Consider the following 20086-nt stretch of genomic DNA (forward strand, 5'->3'; position numbering starts at 1 on the left):
CTATCCTTCCCAACAGTATCCTGTGAATTCAACTGCAAGAGGAGCAACAAGGGCTAAAGGCAAATGTTCCACCACCACTGGCAAGGTCACAACATCCACACACAGGTGAGGAGTCAGAAGGGGAATCTCCAGCTGCAATGGGTGTAGGTAAATATAGGCATGCACAATATTCCTTGCCCTGGTCAAGAGGCAATGGATAACCCATATGCTGACCACCAAGGGGTACACCTTTCATCCTATGCACATACAAACATACATACAGTAAAATTGATGCCAGGCAATGCTCACAATCTTTACTTACCCATATAATGGCTGTGTACTGCTAGCACAGAGTCAGCCCTGGGTGACAACAGCTGTAACTCCAGAACTGTGAAGGTAAGTGTTGAACCTGTAAAAAAAAATAAATGAGTAAGAACATGAATGAATAGCAGATATCTGCATACCATTACTTGAAAATGTACCTAAGTAGAATGTGTGTGAGCTGTCCAGCAATGCCATCAATTTTACGACTGACTTGTGTAATATATATTTATACAGTTTATCAACTAACATGACTTATGCATGTTAAATACCCAGTATAGAAAAATTAGTCCAAATTCTATTTAGCCCTATATTCTCACAAGTGGAGCAATAAGCATGACTGCTGTATGAACAGTTTCAAGGGAGGAATCACAACACGAAAATGCTTCAATAAATCAGAAAAAGAAAAAATCCAGATAACATCACCACTCAGTTAGCTATCCACCCTGTGCATCAGATGTATACATATGTAATCCTTAATCAAAAAGCTAGAATCAAGGTGATGGCACAGTTATCATCATTTGCACAGGGTGGGGGATGGGGGGGGGGCAAAACATCAAGGCTAACACCAAAGTAATGAGTGTGTGTGAGTAAGAAAAACAGGCAGGTGGGAATGTAAATAATGTCAAATGGCCACTGAGACAGAATGACCTGCAACCCTCATTAATGCCTCATGTAGCTGGTATATATGAGTGTCTGTATGGGCATTCTATGTGAAATGTGTGTGTGAGTGTCTGCATGAACACAGCAAAGTTCTGTGCTAACACTACATCCTGCCATGTTGAACAGGTGTGAGCCATGCATGGTAGAGGTATTAGTTCATTATCATTGCCTCTAACTGTAAGAACTGGCTCTGCTAAGAGTTGCACTGGCATATCCAAGGCCATGGTCAGATGTGGTGGTGCTACCTGGACATGAGCAATGTCTGCTGGACAAGCTCTCCTCATGACTACACTTGGATCTGTGACCCCGTGGCCTATCATGTCTGGGTGTGGTTACCCCAACCACTGATGAAGCAGTGGAAGTAGTGCCACTCTGAGAGCAAAATTAGTCACAGCTGTATTGGCTAACACCAGATGATGTTGTGGTCTTATGGCCACATGGATGCTGTCCCCCTCCCATCAGATGTTCCATCACAGACACTGCATGTTCAATTGTGACATTCATTCAATACATTTAATTGGCTACACTGTGAAAGCAGTCATGCACATCAGCTCGTGCTGCATTTAAAACCCTAAGCATATCCTTGGAGGTCTTCATGGAATGCATCTGTACTTTCAAGATGACCCTAAACATAGATTGAGTGGCAGGTAATGACACACCAGCATCAGATGGAGGGTGGACAACAGGCCTCTTCCAATAAACCCTACCAACTGTCCTGCATGGCACCTTACCCAGTCTTTGTTTATGGCCAGAGTTAGCCATCACTGAAACCACAGTAACTGCACTACCCTGATCAACTGTGTCACCTTCAACCTGTCCACTATCTGAGGGTTCCATGGAATGGGTATGTAGAGGCATGCTGACTGCATCTGAAGGAAAAAATATGGAATGTGTTAGTCACAACCTCAGTGCCAGTTTCAACTTCTGCACCCTTCCAACTGACCATCCTTTTTGCCACCATCATCATCAGAGCCTACAGATTCTCTGGCATCTTGCAGTAAGAGTTCTACACTTCCACTATCAGGATCAACTGTGACAATATGCAACAAACACAGGAATTAAATTACTATTCCCCAAAATATTAACCCAAAATATCTGAACAAAAAGTAGCACTGGTCACACAATTGCAGATGGTAAAGCAATATAGACATTCATTAACCCTCCTCACACATACAGATAATATATTTCTAAATAATGCTTAGTAAGAAGAAAAAAAAGATTGCTTACCATGTGCAGATGGCTCAACACTTTGCAGGGAGGATGGGCTTGATGAAATGAAGCAATGAAAGGATGGCAATTAAGTATCATAGTGGGAATAACACAGGGACAGTGAATACACAATCACCTATATGCCCTAAGAAATAGCTATAACTGAAACTTCCTCCCACACCCTTGTCTATTAAACAAGTCTCTTGTATAACTATGACTTATCAATAAGTGCAGATAGAAAAAAAACATGTATCACAAACAGTAGCTGCCAAATTACATTTTAGTCTACAAACCAATATAATGTTGCCATATGTCAGCCTACCTGGAATCTGCTCCTGGGACACATTTGGCCTCCCAGCCACATGGCATCTACATCCAGCACGTGGTGCGCAGGTTCCCCTTGAACTGTTGAGATCTCTGACAGTGGACAAGAACTCCTAATTTGGTGTCAGTGGTGGCTCAGTACAGGGCCACTGCCATAACCAGCTGTTCTCAGACAACTGCAGCTGCTCATCTCTGTACCAGTGAAATCACGTCAGTGGCCCAATGCCAGATGATCATAATTGCAGCCATTACCACCAACTGCATTGACATTGGTGACTACCTGGTTCCAAATCTACTTTCTGACAGCCACAACCCCCAGCTTCTCTCAAGTAGGAAAGCACCATGGTGCTTCAGAGCCTAGATGATTACCTCATTTCAGCATTACTAAAAGGGCTTTCTCGTGGATGTGTAGGTTTAGGTGCCAAAATCCCTATGTGAATATAAAACAGAAAATGATAAAACAAATCAATATCAGATAGGTAATGTATTTTTTCACAAAAATAATCAATCTATGTACCCTTCATCAACACAAAGCACTTGAAATACACTTCTCATTTACTTCAGCAGAATGGTAGGTGGCTCTCCCACACAAACAAATGAATATTTGTACAAGCCAAGGAATACCACACAAGTAAAGTACATGTTTTCCACAAAATGATCAGGCTGCCTACACATTTTTAACAGAAATGTATATGAAATACACTTCTCATTTAGGACAACAGGTGCCCCCCACACACACACAAATTAAGATTTGTACAAACCAAGGAATATCACATAAGCAATGTATATATGTTTTCCACAAAATGATCATACTGTCTACACATTTTCATCAGAAAAGCACTTGAAACACACTTCCCAGTTAGGACAACAGAATGGTAAGTTGCACACCTGCACACTCCTACAAAAATGTAAGGGTCTGTAGAAGCACCCATTCTGTCAACATTCATATAGTGAAGACTGAAAAGTTATGTTATTGATTAATGGATGACAATTATCTTTGTTAAATAGTAAAGAATGAAAATTATGAATGACGGTCAATTTTCACTGTGCCCACCTCTCCTGTGGAGGTTGCTCTAGGCCATCTGAGAAGCATAACACCAGTGTAAGTGACATGTACATTACATTTCTTTCCAATTCCATGTGAACTTGCAAAAGCAAATGGTAAGAACATAGTTGTGCTTAAAGTATAACCTATCTATCTCACAAATATAAATGCCTGCCAAAACTGCCTATGCCAACAGTGAAGTATAAGAAGTGCATACAGATCAACCTTAATTTTTCTACTGGCTATATAAATACAATTCTAAAAGTTTACAAATTGTAAAGTACACTTGAATAATAGATGCATACTATAACAAAATAATTACTTCTCTGCAGAAAAATAACTTTCAAAGAAATACCAATCTTGTGTTTGTTTGAATACACAAATCTCACCTTCAAGTTTTCTAGCCACATGGGTATATTTTTATAGTGTAGATTCAGCCCTCTGAGCACTGCGAAGATGCAAATGAGGTGTGAACTCATTAGAATTGCTGAATACCAAACTTTTGGCTTAGTGTCGCAGATGTAAACATAACGTAACCTTTACACCATTGTTAGATGCTAATGGCTTGCAACTGTGAATGATTACTTTGAAGGAAAACACAACATCAACTAAAACACCCTTCCTTGCAGTGGGTGTGTCAGTGAGGATACACTTATAAAGTGTGGAACTAACTTCAGGGAGCTTTTAAATAAAGCAAAACACAACACATGTATAGTTTTTGTCCATAATGGCACCAGTCTCCTGCCTTTCATGAAAACTGTTGTTCACCGTTATGTATTTTTATCAGATCACCTCAGAAGATCAAAAGCTCAAAAGACTGAAAATCAAAATATCTAAAACTAAAATATCAAAATTGGAATTTGCCCTTTCTCCAGTGTTCTGCAATCTTGGAGTTGGTATATATAATTAGCATGGGGGCACAGCCCCCCACATAAGGGGACTGGGGGGCTTGCCCCCTGCATTAAAAATATTTTTGATATTTTGAGTTTTAGATATTTTGATTTTTAGTCTTTTGAACTTTTGATCTTCTGAGATAGGTTCATTTTTATCATACCTCGAAAGCAAAATGATAGAAAATGTACTACAAAATGCATGTCTGACACTAAAGCAGAGCTAAGGGAACAATGATCAGAATACAAAGAGAAGACAGAGCTGCATTTCTGCATATTCATACATACTTCTGTGATTACACATTGCACTAAATATGTTAGCCACACATGTACAAAAAACTGACAATGTCCAACTGTATGAACAATTAATACAAGATACGTTAATACAGGATATGAAATGTGAATTGCACATTATTTGACTGGTGTTGCAAAGCCGTGCCTGTGTCAAACAAACATAGCCCACTACAACTGTGCTGTGCAAGTGCAATAATCTGCTGATTAAAATCCAGAGATTTCTAATTGTTTTACCATTGTTTCACTTTTTTTATATTTTCTGTGTTTTTTTTTTTTGGAGGGGGGTAGACCATTTGCATGGCATGTGACAGTGCAAATACAGTTAACTGTTTAGAAAAATTGAACATTTAATGTCAGCAGCCTTATAAAATACAAACTCTCAGAGGCATTGTGCGGTGGTCAGGAACATGGGTGGTAATAACTGCAGAAATTCCACCTATTACCTCTATTACCTGACTGTCTCTGTGGTGCAATGTATGAATATGTTGAGCTAAGAAAGAGAAAACATAGGTAAAGTGGGGCTGGAGTCCCACAGTAGTTATTTTTACTAAGGTAGGGTCATAGTGAGTATGAACACAAGTAGTATATGTTCGCTACTGCTTTTAATATTTGCACACTGCCTACATGTGGGCAAACACTGTGCACTACTTATGGAAAAAAGTGAAAATTTTAATTTGCTTCACCTTCTTTTGTGAAAACAGGCTCATCCGTGATGTGCATCCATTAGTATTGTGGACAGTACTGAGTGTGGAAAATATACCTACTGCCTAGCTTTCCCTTTTGCACCAGGTGAAAGTACAGTAAGGTCCTGGTTATAACACAAGTGAGCCTGGGTTCTAATCCAGCCTATTCCACTATTTAATAAGGGTGTCCCACTGTAATTTTTCACAAAACTGTGATTTTAAAGGTAGTACTACATACCAATAGCTATGTATAGCATACACATACTTTTGTAGGTATCATGTGTACTGTGTGTACAACTAGTTTATCATGACAATGATGATTATGGAATAAAAAATGCAGTTGCATATCTCTGATGGGCACAATAGCGTACCGACAATCATGCATGCAGTTTGTTGTAGCTCTTGGTAATTGTAGTAGGCAAGTGTAATAGTGTATTTAGATTATGTGGGTTCAGTTACCATAAGTATTTTATAGATTCTCAAACAAAAATCATCATTTCTACATTTGACATGCAGCAATATTGTTTTTAATGCCATGCTAAGTTAATCTGCAGTGTCTTTTAAATAATATGTGGAATATCTGCATATTCCAGGGATTAATTGTAGCAATTCACAGTCATTTGTTTTATTTTGAAAGCTCTATAGCTAATATAATGATAAAAGGATATTTATTATAATGAAGCATTAATGTGGCATATCATGTTTCTAACCATTTCTTTTCTTTTCTTTCCTTTTTGTCTTATCCCACCCCTTATCTCTCTCTTTTTTGTGTGTTAAATGGAAACACACCATTCGAATGTCATACCTTTCTACCAATAAATCTACTTACTGCTGTGGCTTAGCCTGGCAACCCTCCACCAGCTGCAGGACCAATGTCCAGCACCTCTGGGACACAATCTGACAGTACTGCCCCTGCGAATCCTGCTCTACCTGATACATCCACATCAGATATCATTGCCTCAGCTGCTGGTGCAATGGTACCCTCTGGAAGTATTGCTGGAGGCAGTGATTACATCACCTGCCAGGAGCTGCAGGCATGGTGCATGATGTCACTGACCTTGGTTCTTGAATCAGCCACTTGGAGAGGCTTCTCATTAAAACAGACTCTCATTAAAAGAGACTCCCACATCAAGCAGTCTCACAAGGAAGTCAGAAAGGGGACAGTGATGACAGTTCTGAGGGTGAGGACTAGATTCTCACTGTTCCCACTCTTGAAGGGCATGTGCCTCCAATATTCTCTACCTATCCCCGATCATTGTTTTCCCCAACTGTTTGTGTCCATCACCATCCTTGTGTCTGTCTTGCTTGTCCTACTTGTCTGCACCTACTTTCTCATCTTCCATACCTACCTGACTCTCACATCCCTATCTCCCTTCCCCAGCATACAACATGATTGTGTTGTTGCCACCCATGTGTGTTGTGGTGACAGTCCAAATTCACCATATTTTCTCTACATATTCACTTTACTATATTGAAGAAGTGGAGGTCTATGGTTCTTTCCTAAATCCTTCCTGCAATTTCTTTTATTGCTTCTCCTTTATTCTTTCCCCTTTTGCCCACCCCATACCTCTCAACTTCTTAGCCTAAGAAATATGGACAATGCCCGACATAATGGGGGACAAAGGCCCACAAATAGGGACAGATTTTAAATATTGCTCTTATAAGTAGCTAGAAAAACAGGGTTTGTGTTAAAATGTATTTTCTAAAGGATGTGAAGTCTGAAACTCAAATGTATGTCATTATTTAGTGATTTAATTCCTCAGATCATCCCTATGATTTGCCAGAAAACCACAGTTTTTATGAGAAACAGACCCAAATTTTCAGGCAAAAAAATCTGGACATTCTGGGAAAATCTGGACAATTGAGAGGTATGCCCCCTCCCCCCATTTCACCTCTGTCCTTTCTGCACTATTTTCAAATTTTTAATGTGGTCAAAAAATCGAATTACCCACCACACACAAGGCCATAAATGGCCCATAAAAAGCCTTCACTTTTTGTCCTCTGCATTTGTACAAAGTATGGCATTGCACACCAATGCTGGGAGGTGATCAATGGCTGTTCATGTCCTATGGCAAAACCTGGTGAGTTTTTGTCATTGGCTACAGTAGTCCAGTTATCTCTACTCAATGGTGCTTAAGCTTTCTGCTCTATAGGAATACAGAGTTAAGGCAGAGTAAAGGCACTATTTTGAAAGCTAGTCTGAAGGTTCTGGACATAGCTGGATGCAACAAAGTGTAACTTCCTATGTGGATTGTTGGTATAATTCACTTGACTGAATTTTTTTTTTTTTTTTGCTCATAGCAGCAAGCGCTCAATTCCAGATGCTTCTCACATCAAGTTCTTAATGTGATGTTATATGCTTATGATATGTTTAATAACCCACATCTTAAAATTTGCCCCAGTAATAAATTCTCATGGAGATATATAGAAAATTGTCCAAAATTCTTTGCACTGACATCCATCCCCATAAATATTACATATTTATTCAACCCTGATCTGATTGTCATAATCCTGTTATCCCCCTCCTAACCCTTCTGTACCCCTATGTTAGTCACTTCATGCTGTAGAGCATGGCAGCTTAATAATGAGAACAGACCAAAACATGTCCATGAACCATGTTCCATTACACCAAACATTATTATGTGAATGTTCATCTCTACTTGTATTCATCCCTTAACCCCCTCCCCTCTTTATCTGTGTATCTATTAGGCTGATAGATGTATAGGTCATCTCATGGTTTCTGCATACTGTCATGAATCTGCTGATGTATAATACAGACATGTTACATTAATTCAGTAGGTTATCAGAGATCATGTAGTGTGGAAGGCTTCACAATCTGCTGTAAGATTCCCTTTCTGTTATGTTCAGTTGGTGACGGATGAAATGTTCATCTAATGTGATGTGAAAAATCTCCTTACTGTGAAGAATCATATTGCAACACTTTTCAGGCTATCCAGCGCTATACAAGTAGTTAGCACATCTGCTGACATGTAATAATCATTTCAAAAGATATACCACCCCTTGTCATTTCTAGAAAGCTATGGATACCATTAACTTGTGGTTTGCAGTGAGGCCTGCAAAGTAGCTACTAGTTGCACAACTGTGTTGGGTAGGCATTACTGATAAGATTTGGGGAAGACACATGCTTTAGTGTAGTCATTGATAGCCACATTTGCAGTCCTGATCACATTTACTTAGTAAATGCCATCCTGAAACCATCTGTAACAAAACAGAATATGCTGAATTTGAACCCTGGTTCATCTATGCTCTGACCAGGAGCTCACTGCTCTTACATGCTCTGCCATAGAAAAAGCTGGGCTATAATGTACTTTCCACACTGAGTACTATCCAGAGTGCTGACAGCTGCATATCACTGCTGAGCCTAGTTGTGCAAAGGAAGGCATACTACATTAAATGTTTCAATATTTTCCTTAAGCAGAGACCATGTTTGATCGGTGCTTAATGTCGCACAAACAAGAAAGACAACGGCAACAGTTATTTAGGTAGTCCAATTTTGGTCCCAATATTTTAAAGTAGACAACAGCATGGCCATCATAGTAGCTTCCAGCAATTTCTCCCATATTTCTTGCAAGCTGCTTCAAAAATCCATGTTAAATTCATGAAATGCAAATCATGTACATGCTAACACTTTGCCATTATCCATGCAAATCAGTTTCTAGGTGATGTGTTTTGTGAAGCGGTGATTAGCATGTCTTACTCTGGTTACTGGGATGTTACCTTCTATTACATTGAAATGCATTCATAAACACACAAGAAGGGCAGTGACATCTTTGCTTGACTGAACACATACTTTCTTATAGTCATGTGTGCCCTGAAACAGAGCACTCACAAATGATATGTCAGTATGTGGGCCATTGTCAAGCAGACAAAAGAAATACAGAGCATAACTGCATTATTACATTTGGTATGGGTTTATATTGACACTGGACACTGGTCATCCATGCTCATATCACATTGATATTCTTAGTAAACTATATTAATGTGGAGTATTAATGTGGATATCACTTCATCTGAATATGGTGACACATTGCAGTACTGGTGTTTCCGTGTGTGTGTGAGAGAGAGAGAGAGAGAGAGAGAGTGTTATTCTAAACAACATCCTGATAGGTATATCCATGGCTCAGTTCTGCAATATGCATTCATGACAGCTTCTTTCATCTAGGTTACCAGTATGTATTTAAATGTATTTTTTTCCAAACTGCAATCATCAATCATATTACAAGTCCTAGCTTTGCCCACAAGTTTCATAGCAGTATATTTTACCTTCCACACTATGATTATGTCAGTGGTAAAATCAGATGTCTGTGATAGTATGAGTATTAAGTACTGTGTTCTTCAGCTTGTGTAACTAGTAAAGTAGGTGATCAAATCTCACAACGGTTAACGTATATGTGTGTGTGTGTGTGTGTGTGTGTGTGTGTGTGTGTGTGTGTGTGTGTGTGTGTGTGTGTGTGTGTGGGTGTGTGGATGTGTGTGGGTGTGTGAGTGTGGATGCATGTTTGCATGGACAGAAGAGCTTGATTCCAGGCCCTGATGCTCTCACTAAAGTATCATTCAGAAAGTACTGGTACATGACTCAACAGTGATTTCATATAGCCCTCCCAACATAATCTTCTCACCATACAGTAATTATGCCATCGTCTATAAAATGCATTCAGACATTATTGACTTGTGCTGTGGTGCTAGTATTAAGTACTCTATTCTCTGTTTTGTGTAACTAGAAAGGGAAGGGTTCTAATCTCACAGCAGTCAATCTGAGTGTGTGTGTGTGTGTGTGTGTGTGTGTGTGTGTGTGTGTGTGTGTGTGTGTGTGTGTGTGTGTGTGTGTGTGTGTGTGTGTGTGTGTGTGTGGGTGTTTATTCAATTATCAGTCTAGAGACAATTTTATACCAGGATGTGAGCCCACCTCTATGTCACACAATCCTCCCAACATCATCTTCTCAGCATACACTGATGATGTCATCCTCTATCAGGTCAATCTGACACCGCTAAAGTCAGACATTTGTGGTGGTGCTAGTCCTAAAATGACATAGAATCAAGTTTATATAACCAAACAGGTTTTGTGTTCAAATCTAACCTCAAGTAACGTGTGTGGTTGGTAGCATATTATGGTCATTGTATACTATAATGTTTTGAATCACTTTTCAATTGACTAAAACTCAGGAGATCTAGCATCCACTATTCCCAATGTACACATAACATCCTTTCTGTGGAACACTGAGGATGTCATCATATCAAAGATGCATGCATACATCATGAATCAGAGTCCCTACATTACCCTGTGCAAGTCATCTGCAGACCATTGGATGTGTGATTGCTAATTATGTCATGAGGTGGTGCATATGTCACATCTGGACAGAAGTAGACTATAATAAAATTAAACAGATACACACATACTTCTACTATCTTCCATCGCATACATATAGCAATTTTTGTTTAAATTGTATAATAACGGCTTGGATTTTATATGCTCTTGACCTTTAGTCTAGTAATAACTTATGACCCTCTGAACATTGCACATATGACTGTTGTTGTCATCCACATGTGCTATGTTGAGGTCTGTATATACTGTAGCCCTACAACAGTCTACTGTATTGAAGGCCAAAGCTGCCATTTGGTTGCATGTTCCTTCCACAACAGCTGTGTGAATATGCTTCCTGAGGACTGTTGACATGGGATGATGTTATGTATATTGTTACCTTTCTAAGGTATGTGTTCTTGTAGTGGAGTATACCAACATTCTACATTGTTATCATTCAGCCATCACAGTGATAGCTGCAATATAGCATAGGTGTACATGTATATACCTAGCATCTGGATATGTTATCTGACATATAGCAATATTACATCATTCTGATTACATGGGCACATACACCTGGGTTCATCCACATGCTGTAATGCTGTTATATACACAAACATATGACATGTTCAGATTCACTTGCAACTTTGGAGAATTCATTGTGTGCACAGTTGTCCTGCATTGTCCTGCTATTCACAAATTTTATTCAGGTGCTCCACAGAAGCATTGCGGGTCTGTCAGCATTTGTGTTATTAACTATTCTGCATGAACAACAACCATCTCAGTTGTAATGTGTCCATATATGGTGTCAGGCCCCTGACTCACACATTTCCACTGATAAACATATAGGATTATGATGTATAACTGATGTAATGACATGAAATAGATTGAGTTGTATGACTGTGTTAACAGTTCCAATGTACTGTATGTGATTCATACCTAACATTGTATTTGGAAGTATGTCACAAAGCATTTTGTCACTACATCTGCAATCTAAAGGGGGATACCCAGCTATGTGCAGAGCTGGTTGTGGATGGCACCATCCATACTCAACCAGAGGAAATAGACAACCTGATAGCTGACAGATTTGGATTGAACCTCAACCCCCTTGTACCTACTTGTCATCACCCAAACTATACCTGCTACCATTCATCAGCTAATTATCTCAAGACGGGAGGTCATCTCTACCCTCTCTAAGACTAAAAGCACAGCATCAATGGGCCTGACAAAATCCCAGGTTACCTTTTAAATAACTTCAAACATGACCTAGCAGACCCACTTGGATTTCTATTTGATCACGGCCTCCAGACAGACAATGTTCAGGCAGAATGGTGGACATCAACAGTCATTCCTCTGTACAAGGGTGAACCATTAACATACCCAGGGAATTATAAACATATATATAGACATCAGTAAGGCCATGGAAATAATCGTCATGGACCTTATCAACAAAGACATAGGTAATCTCCTGACTCTGGAACCAACACAGTTTGGGTTTGTGAATAGTAGGTCATGTCTGCTAAATTGGTTGACTTCTTTGAGAAGATCACCAAGGACATGGATTAGGGAAAGAATGTGTATCCCACCTAACTTGACCTGGAAAAGGCATTTGACACAATTACCCACTCAGGTATTATAGAGAAAGTCTCAACTGGTCATAAGTCCCTATGTCACCAGGTAGGTAGCCAAATGGCTCACTGACAGGACACATACTGTCAAAGTGGATGAATTCACCTCTAGCAAGAGGCCAGTCACCAGAAGTGTACCATGGGTTTCTGAACTAGATCCTTTCCTGTTTATTTCTCAGCAGTCAATACAAATGTAGACAACAGTCTTTGTCTGACCATGTTTGTGGCTGACTGCAATTTGGGGTAAATTATATAATGCACGAATGATACTAATATATTGCACAAAGGATCAATGCACTCAAATGATTGTTGTCAGAGTCATGGAAAGAAACAAAATGCAAAAACAAAAAATCAGAATCATTCCCTTTTGGAAAGCAAATACCCCACCTAGTAACTATACAGGCAGCACCCCTCTAAAGTAGACCCAGTGGTACATGATTTGGTTATCAGGTTGATACCGATCTCAGTTTTTCACCACCTTGTGTCCACAGTGGTGAGAAAGTCCTTCTATGGGGCACAGTTCATAAGTAAGGGCATGGCATCCAGATCAAAGGATGTTATCATTCCATTGTAATCAGCCTTCATCACACCAACAACTGAGTAAAATGCACTGTTTTGCATGTACCTCACCAGACCTCTACAACAGCTGGAGTGAACCCAGAGTTTTCTCACCAGGAAGATGCAGGTTATAAAAAACAAGTCCTATATGGAAAGACTGAAAGCCCTATCACTGTATACTGTCACCTGCAGACTACTAAGGGACCATCTGCATCTGGCCTACAGGGCAGTTTCCTATCAAGCCCTGATGTAAATGTTGCATACTCATAAATCAAACTGCAAGGGTGTCTCTCATTCCAAGAATCTTAACCTAGCCTCTGACATAAACCATGTGGGAGAAACAGATACATCTCTCAGAGACTACACTTTCTCTGGAAAAAACGCATCCCATTCACATAAAGCAAAGCCCTTCCCTGACCCTCTTCAAGTGCAACTTAGACCAATGGATGTATAATCATAAATTTACTCCTGGGGTAGTGCCCATGTCCCTAATGGGCAGAGACAGTTGGAATTACATGCCATAGCATAGGCTCATACCTCAGTGAACTTCATTCACCTAGTTATAGAAAATTGTTAGACTTGGGTTAAATCTGGCTAGGCTTGTATGGGCTCTTGCACCATTAGTTTAGTACTTTTCTGTGAGCCTATGAAGTGCAATTGTAACCTTAGTACAGCTATAGTGTGATTATACTACATTACAGATGTATCAGTGCATCACATCAGTATTGCCACTTAATAACTTGCATGAACACATATGGATGTATTTCAGGATTTCATGGCAGTATAACATTTTGACTGGCAATGTCACGGAAACAGTGATCATGTGTCACATGTCATAAGGTTTGACATGTGCTTATAGAGACTACTTCATGTAATGTTTGGTATGCATACAATGTCATAGTGAAAGCTTCCTTGATCATTGACACTTGACTTTGCAGTGCTGTACTTTCTGTGGACGTGGAGGTAGTCAGTTTCACATACCACTATACCATTCATTATCAAGGATCACTTCTTAATTCACATATGATTTGCAGATTCTTCAGACAATATCCATTACTATTACATGTGTCAGATGCATGCAGTACCCAGCAGTGTGCAGGGAAACCACTCATAATAGTGTGGTGTTTGTAGGTTTTGTTATCCATATGGCCAGTAGCTACTTCAGCCAGGGATGCTTTATTCAAGTGTATCACATTTGGCACAGTGAGTGCAGTCTTCTCTTCAAGGTGTTCTACTAGATGTTTTGAAATATATGTTCCTGTGTTGCACACAGTAAATACACAGTTCAGTGATGACATTGATGTAATTGGTTTGATTCATGAAGCTGGTGATTGTGGCTTATGTGTCATGCAGACCTATCAACTGGCCACGACTAGCTGTGATTTTAAGTCTACTTTTAACCATGTCCCTCTTAAACCTTCCATAAATTGGTCATTGTTGGGGAAGAGGTGGTGAATTCTAATTATAGAATACTGACAATCATTACAGTTGTAGACATATGTTCCTCTTGAACATGCATAATTAGTTACACTCACTTATTCTCTCAGTGCAGCAGATTAATGATCATAGTATGGTAAAAGTGTCCATGATTGTGCCTGTGTATATCTGCATTAGTTCAGGAGTCTGTGCTCTCTATCCCTGATTGGTTGAAAGTTATGATGACATGCCTGTCATATTCAAGTGAATCATTTTGCAGATCTTCAGAGTATGCACATACCTTTAATTTATATACTGTCCTTACTAAATGTTCTCTCCAGTGAGCATGTCAGTGATGTTTGTATCACAACAATTCACTTCCATTGACATGTAATCTTGTGTGACCATCACATATATACTATAATGTATGTTTATATCATATTATACTGGCACAGAAGGTGTAAACAACAGTATGTACTGTGCTATCTACATATGTGTATAATGTTATGCTACTGGCTTGTACTGGATGTATACATACATCGACATATCCTATGCTGAGGACATTGACATTTACCATACCCTCTTCCTCTTTATTCATTCCTGTCATTCATGTCTAAGTCCATTTTCATCAGCATAATTTCCCTGACTAGTATACATTTCCTTGTATTTGCCCTTTCTGTTTAGCCCCCCACATTAGTTCATTTTTCAGATAATTTTTTAGTGTACATTGCATTGAGTACACTTTTTTTACTGTGTTATTACTGCAGGTATTGCAGTATTTTCACCTCTGGTAGTTACTGTGGCTATCAGTGCAATCTCGCTGAGCAAGTTTGTCCATAAGCAAACTTGAACACGTCTTCTTTTTGTGCTCATAGTGCTCTGCGTGGTTTCCTGGCCAGCAACACTGTTACTGGCCATGGAACCAAGCTTTTATTCATGTAAGCGTGAGGAGCAGCATGAATATGTAATCAGCACTACTGCTCATCCCACTAACATGTAAACTCCATCTAGGCTTCATGCGAAGCCTATACAGAGTTTATTGAATCCCTGGGTCAGTCTTTTCCCAAATTCTGTTCACAACCTAAGAATCACTTAACTGACCTAGCTAAATGCAATTGATATGTTACCCTGTGCATAGCTTAAATGTAACTGATTTTCCCCATCCATATCATAGTTTTCTGCTTTTCCAAGGCTGCCTTTATTTATACTCAGCTGCCTGTATATTTTATCCATTATTCTCTCAGCTCTCATTTTCTGCTTTTATCCAGTCATTATCCTACTATCCTTCCCCTCTCTAGTTCTCCCCTTTTCCACCTTTTCCGCCCCCTCCAATCTTAGTTGTAAATATTTTACATCTTACACATGAACATGAACAGTGTCTTTGATTGATAACAATACATCTTGTATACACTTGTTGTTTCTGTTGTTCACCATTATTCTTTGTCATTTTGTCTGTCATTGATTTTTTTTTTTGCCTTAGACTCAGGCAGGCCTAAAGTGGTCCAAGTTGACAATGCCCTACCATGTTAACACATTTTAAATAAAATATGTAAGTATTCCCTGTGTTTAGTGTAATTAATTAGGGAAAAACATTGACAGACTGATGAATTCATTCATGTTAAAATCAGATTTGGCCTTAGGTATGAAGGAGGGGTTACCCCTTATAGATACTTTGCTTTTGTAGAAGATATGATCTGGAGAGTTAACACATAAAGCTCCAGGCTTAGATATCCTTCTGACAGAAGTAATATCCACAAGAAATGGAGGGTTCCATGAAAAATGCTACAGGTTTGCAGAGGCAGCAGGTTCAAAAGGAAGTAGTATAAGCTTTTCAAGAATGAAGCAGAGATCCCAAGGAAGAAATGGTGATTTGACTGGAGGTTTCAGAAGAAAGTCATGCTTTTTTGAAAGGTCTTCCAGTATTTGAAGGGAACAAAGGAAGCAGAACTGGCTTTTTGTTAAAAAAGAAAAAAAAAAGTAGATGCTACATGGGTTTTGATGTCAGGAAAGCTATGACCACAAGTAAAAATCTGTGGAAAATGCTGCATTATACATGGAATGGGAACATTTAAAGGATATGTCCATCTGGCTATAACCCAAGTAGAGAAGTGCTCATTTGCCTCATTAAGTCAATCTCATGCCTGGTCTCTGATGAGAGGTAATTATTTATAAGCTCCTCTTGAGGTATAAAGAGTCCCTGACTATCACTGGATGTGTAATCAAGAGGAGGATAGTCTATTAGAATGAACATTTGGGTAAGGCTTGTCAAATGGGTGGGATAGGAGATTCCTTGAAGGCTACAGATAGAGAAGCCTATCCAAGAACTGAGGCCTAAGCAGAAGGAACCACACTTGGCATGCCCAAAAAGTTAATATGAAGATCACTTTGGTTTTGCATTTATTGGCTTTCTCTAAATGCTTTGGAATAGGGAGAAATGAAATAGGGTGTACATAAGTCCTGGGAGCCAATTCTGGTATAACTCTGAGGGATCATCACAAGGAACAAATAAGGGAAAAGAAGTTGCTGCATTTTGAACTAGCTGCATGCACAAAGAAGGCGCAGCGAGGATTCCTCCAGTGATGAAACTGGTTCCATGTTACTGTCTGGCACAGTGATTACTATTGATATATCAGAAGATAATGGCCAAGTTGGTCCTGTAGGGAGTTGGATTGTTCCAGGTTATGAGAGTCAAATGGAGATTGGAAGCAAATGTCCATTTACATATTCTTATAGTCTCCTGACACAAGTATAAGAATGAGTTATGCCAGCTTGTTTATGCATCATACAAAAGGGAATCCTGAAAAGCCTTCAAGTTGAGAAGGATGACCTTCATTTTCAGAATGTTAATGTGTAAATTGTCTTCTTGGGATGACCCTGTGCCTTGGACAGTCTACATAAAATAATGGCCCCAGCTCTAGTGCAGAAGCTTCCATGGTTAATGTCACCAGAGGAAATGAGACTTGAAATGGGCTGCCCAGAGAATGATGTGACTCTGAAGCGGACCACAGAAGGTGCATCTTGTGTTTCTTGGATATCCTGACTAGAGCATCCATTTGGTTTGAAAGCTGGTCTCACTGAACTTTGAGGATAAAATGATGGGCCATCATGAAATAATTATGTGGGACACCATGAAAATTGCAGTTGCATTAAATCCAGCACTCTGAGGAGAAAGAGCATTTGTAACACCTTTGTTCTAAATCAGTATATATACAGTTGACTGTATTAATGAATTCTTGTGTGGTGAAAGGAAGGTGCTGCAAGACAGGTGCTGCAGGACAGAGTGTCCTGTGTTCAATCTGTAAAAGTGGTTGCTTTTGTGAGCATCAGCTGGGGATTTACAAGATTCACCGATATTTCCAAGTGTTCCAACCACTGAAAAAGCAGATGTTGGTTGGCTTTGAAAATGCCCATTATCAAGGCTGCTCCAAACCAGTCATCAGGTAAGGAAAGAATCTGGCACCCTGCAACCTGACAGGTGCTGCTACCACTGACATGCATTTGTTGAACACCATGAGGGATGTGATGAGACTAAATAGAAATCTCCAAACTGAAAATGACTGATTCTTATGGGGAAGTGAAATAACCTTTTTGACTCCTTGACAAGCTTAATGGCCAGGTAAGGATTCTGGAGGTGCAAAGAAATCATCCAGTTGTCTCCAAACAGACTGGGAAGAATAGACTGCACCATTAATTTGCAAAAGAGCTGCTTGGGAATGTATTAATTTAGGTCACTCTGATCAAAGATTTGCTTGTGGTTTTGGGGCTTCTTGGGAACTTAAAAGAAACATTTGTGAAAGTCCTGCATTTTCTGGTCTGGCATCACCTCTTGCATGGCTCTCTTTGCAAGTAGGCTATGCAGCTCTATTAATGGTGCTGTTGTTTATGGAGTGGGGCTTCTGTCAAAAGAACTGACTATGGTATGCATGGACTACTTTAAGTAATATATTTTATTTTAAAGTTGATTTCATAGAAATAAAATACTTCATGGAATGAATATGATACCCAAACCTCTGGTCTTTCACCCTTCTTCATGCTTGGAAAAATAAAGAAATAAAAAAAGTTCACTCATAATTTTATATAACATTATCATTTTCAAAACTAATATATTGTTAAAACAAGGAGTACCATTTCTGTACTTCGAAGTCTGCATACAGTGGCAAGGATTGATTCCAAACATTTAAAATTAATCTTTCCATTGCAATGCATGTTAATACAATATTTTATAAACATTTGAATGACATAGATTATTAATACAAAAATACATGATATATAATCACAGTTTATTACCATTCCAGATATTTTTGTATTAATTCACTAGTTTTCTGCTATCAGGGGTATATTCTGGATCAAGTCTACCATACATGAATACACATACCTATTTCACCGTAATCATGCTGGCATTTTTTCCCTAAACCTATCCAGCTAATTCTTCCTGTATATAAATAAGCTCATACTAATAATACTTTCTTTTGACTAGTATGATTCTGGAATGAATTAACATTCCTCTTGTTAGATCTCCATAAATTTAAATAATCTCTCAAAGTTAAAGAAATAGTTCATATCTCCAATTTGAAAATAATTTGTTTATTGGAAAAATACTATAATTAGATACTGTTTTAATAGTTCAGACAAATGTTTTTATTGTAATACAGAAAATTATTCATATAACAAAATGAGAAAAAAATACTTTCTCAGGCCTTTTAATCAAGGAAGTTAGATAAACATTATTAGCCATATTATTAAGTTTAATGAAGTCATCTAAGTGGAAATCATTATTATTTTGTAAAATAGTGTCTTCTTATTTGAAAAATAAATTACTTTTAAGGACTGTATTAAAGCTCAACAGAATGTGGAGAATGACATCGTGGAAAGAGAATCTAATGTTTATAATACTCACCTTTTCTTTTAAGGATTTGCGTATTGCATATATAAATTTCTAGTGATACCTCTGAATCTAATTGAGCCACCTTTATAGAGAAATGTAGCTGCCATACTTGATTAGTGATCTATAAACATAAATCATTGATATCTACATTTCGTTTTGCAAAATGAATTAGAATTTGAAAAAAGCAAGATAATTCTGGATCTTTTACATTGTATCCAAAGTCACTCTTTGGAGGAGAAAGAATTACACAACTGCCACAAGAAATTCTAGGTGAACCTCCATGTCAAAAAATTAATACAACTTCTTCTATTTTTGGAGTAATAATGTTTTGTAGGGGGATTTCTTACATTTTCTTGAAAAACAAAAAGGCCAATCAGGATATTTTTTCATTGAATAAATTAATTCTTCCAGCAAAAGAAATGTTAACTTTATTCCATCACTATTTTTTCCCATTTTATCACAAGTATCTCTTAATTGTACTCCTGCCAAATATTGTAATCATTCGAAAAAATAAAATAAAAATGTTAGTTTGTTGACTATTGGAATGGAGTGCCATCCATATTATGGGGATGTAATAAATAGTCTAGAGTTAGCAAAGTTTACAGTATGACCAGTGCAGTGACTCATTTTATAAAAGTAGGTCATCTAATGAAATAAAAAAGAAAAAGAAGAAACATTTGTTGTGGTCAATGCAAATAATTCATAAGTGGCTGGCTGAACATCAGAATGGCATGGTCCCTCTGCCAGTGCCAGAACTGTTAAGGGGAGGAGATGATACACATAATCCTGCAATGTAAGCATCAGACCCAGGAAAGGTCCCAAACTAGATGTCAAAGCTTAGAATCAAGCAACTTAAAACTAAGAAAAGAAA

The sequence above is a fragment of the Protopterus annectens genome, chromosome 5.part0 (genome assembly GCF_019279795.1).
Source record: "Protopterus annectens isolate FY-2018-M chromosome 5.part0, PAN1.0, whole genome shotgun sequence".
NCBI lineage: Eukaryota > Metazoa > Chordata > Ceratodontiformes > Protopteridae > Protopterus > Protopterus annectens.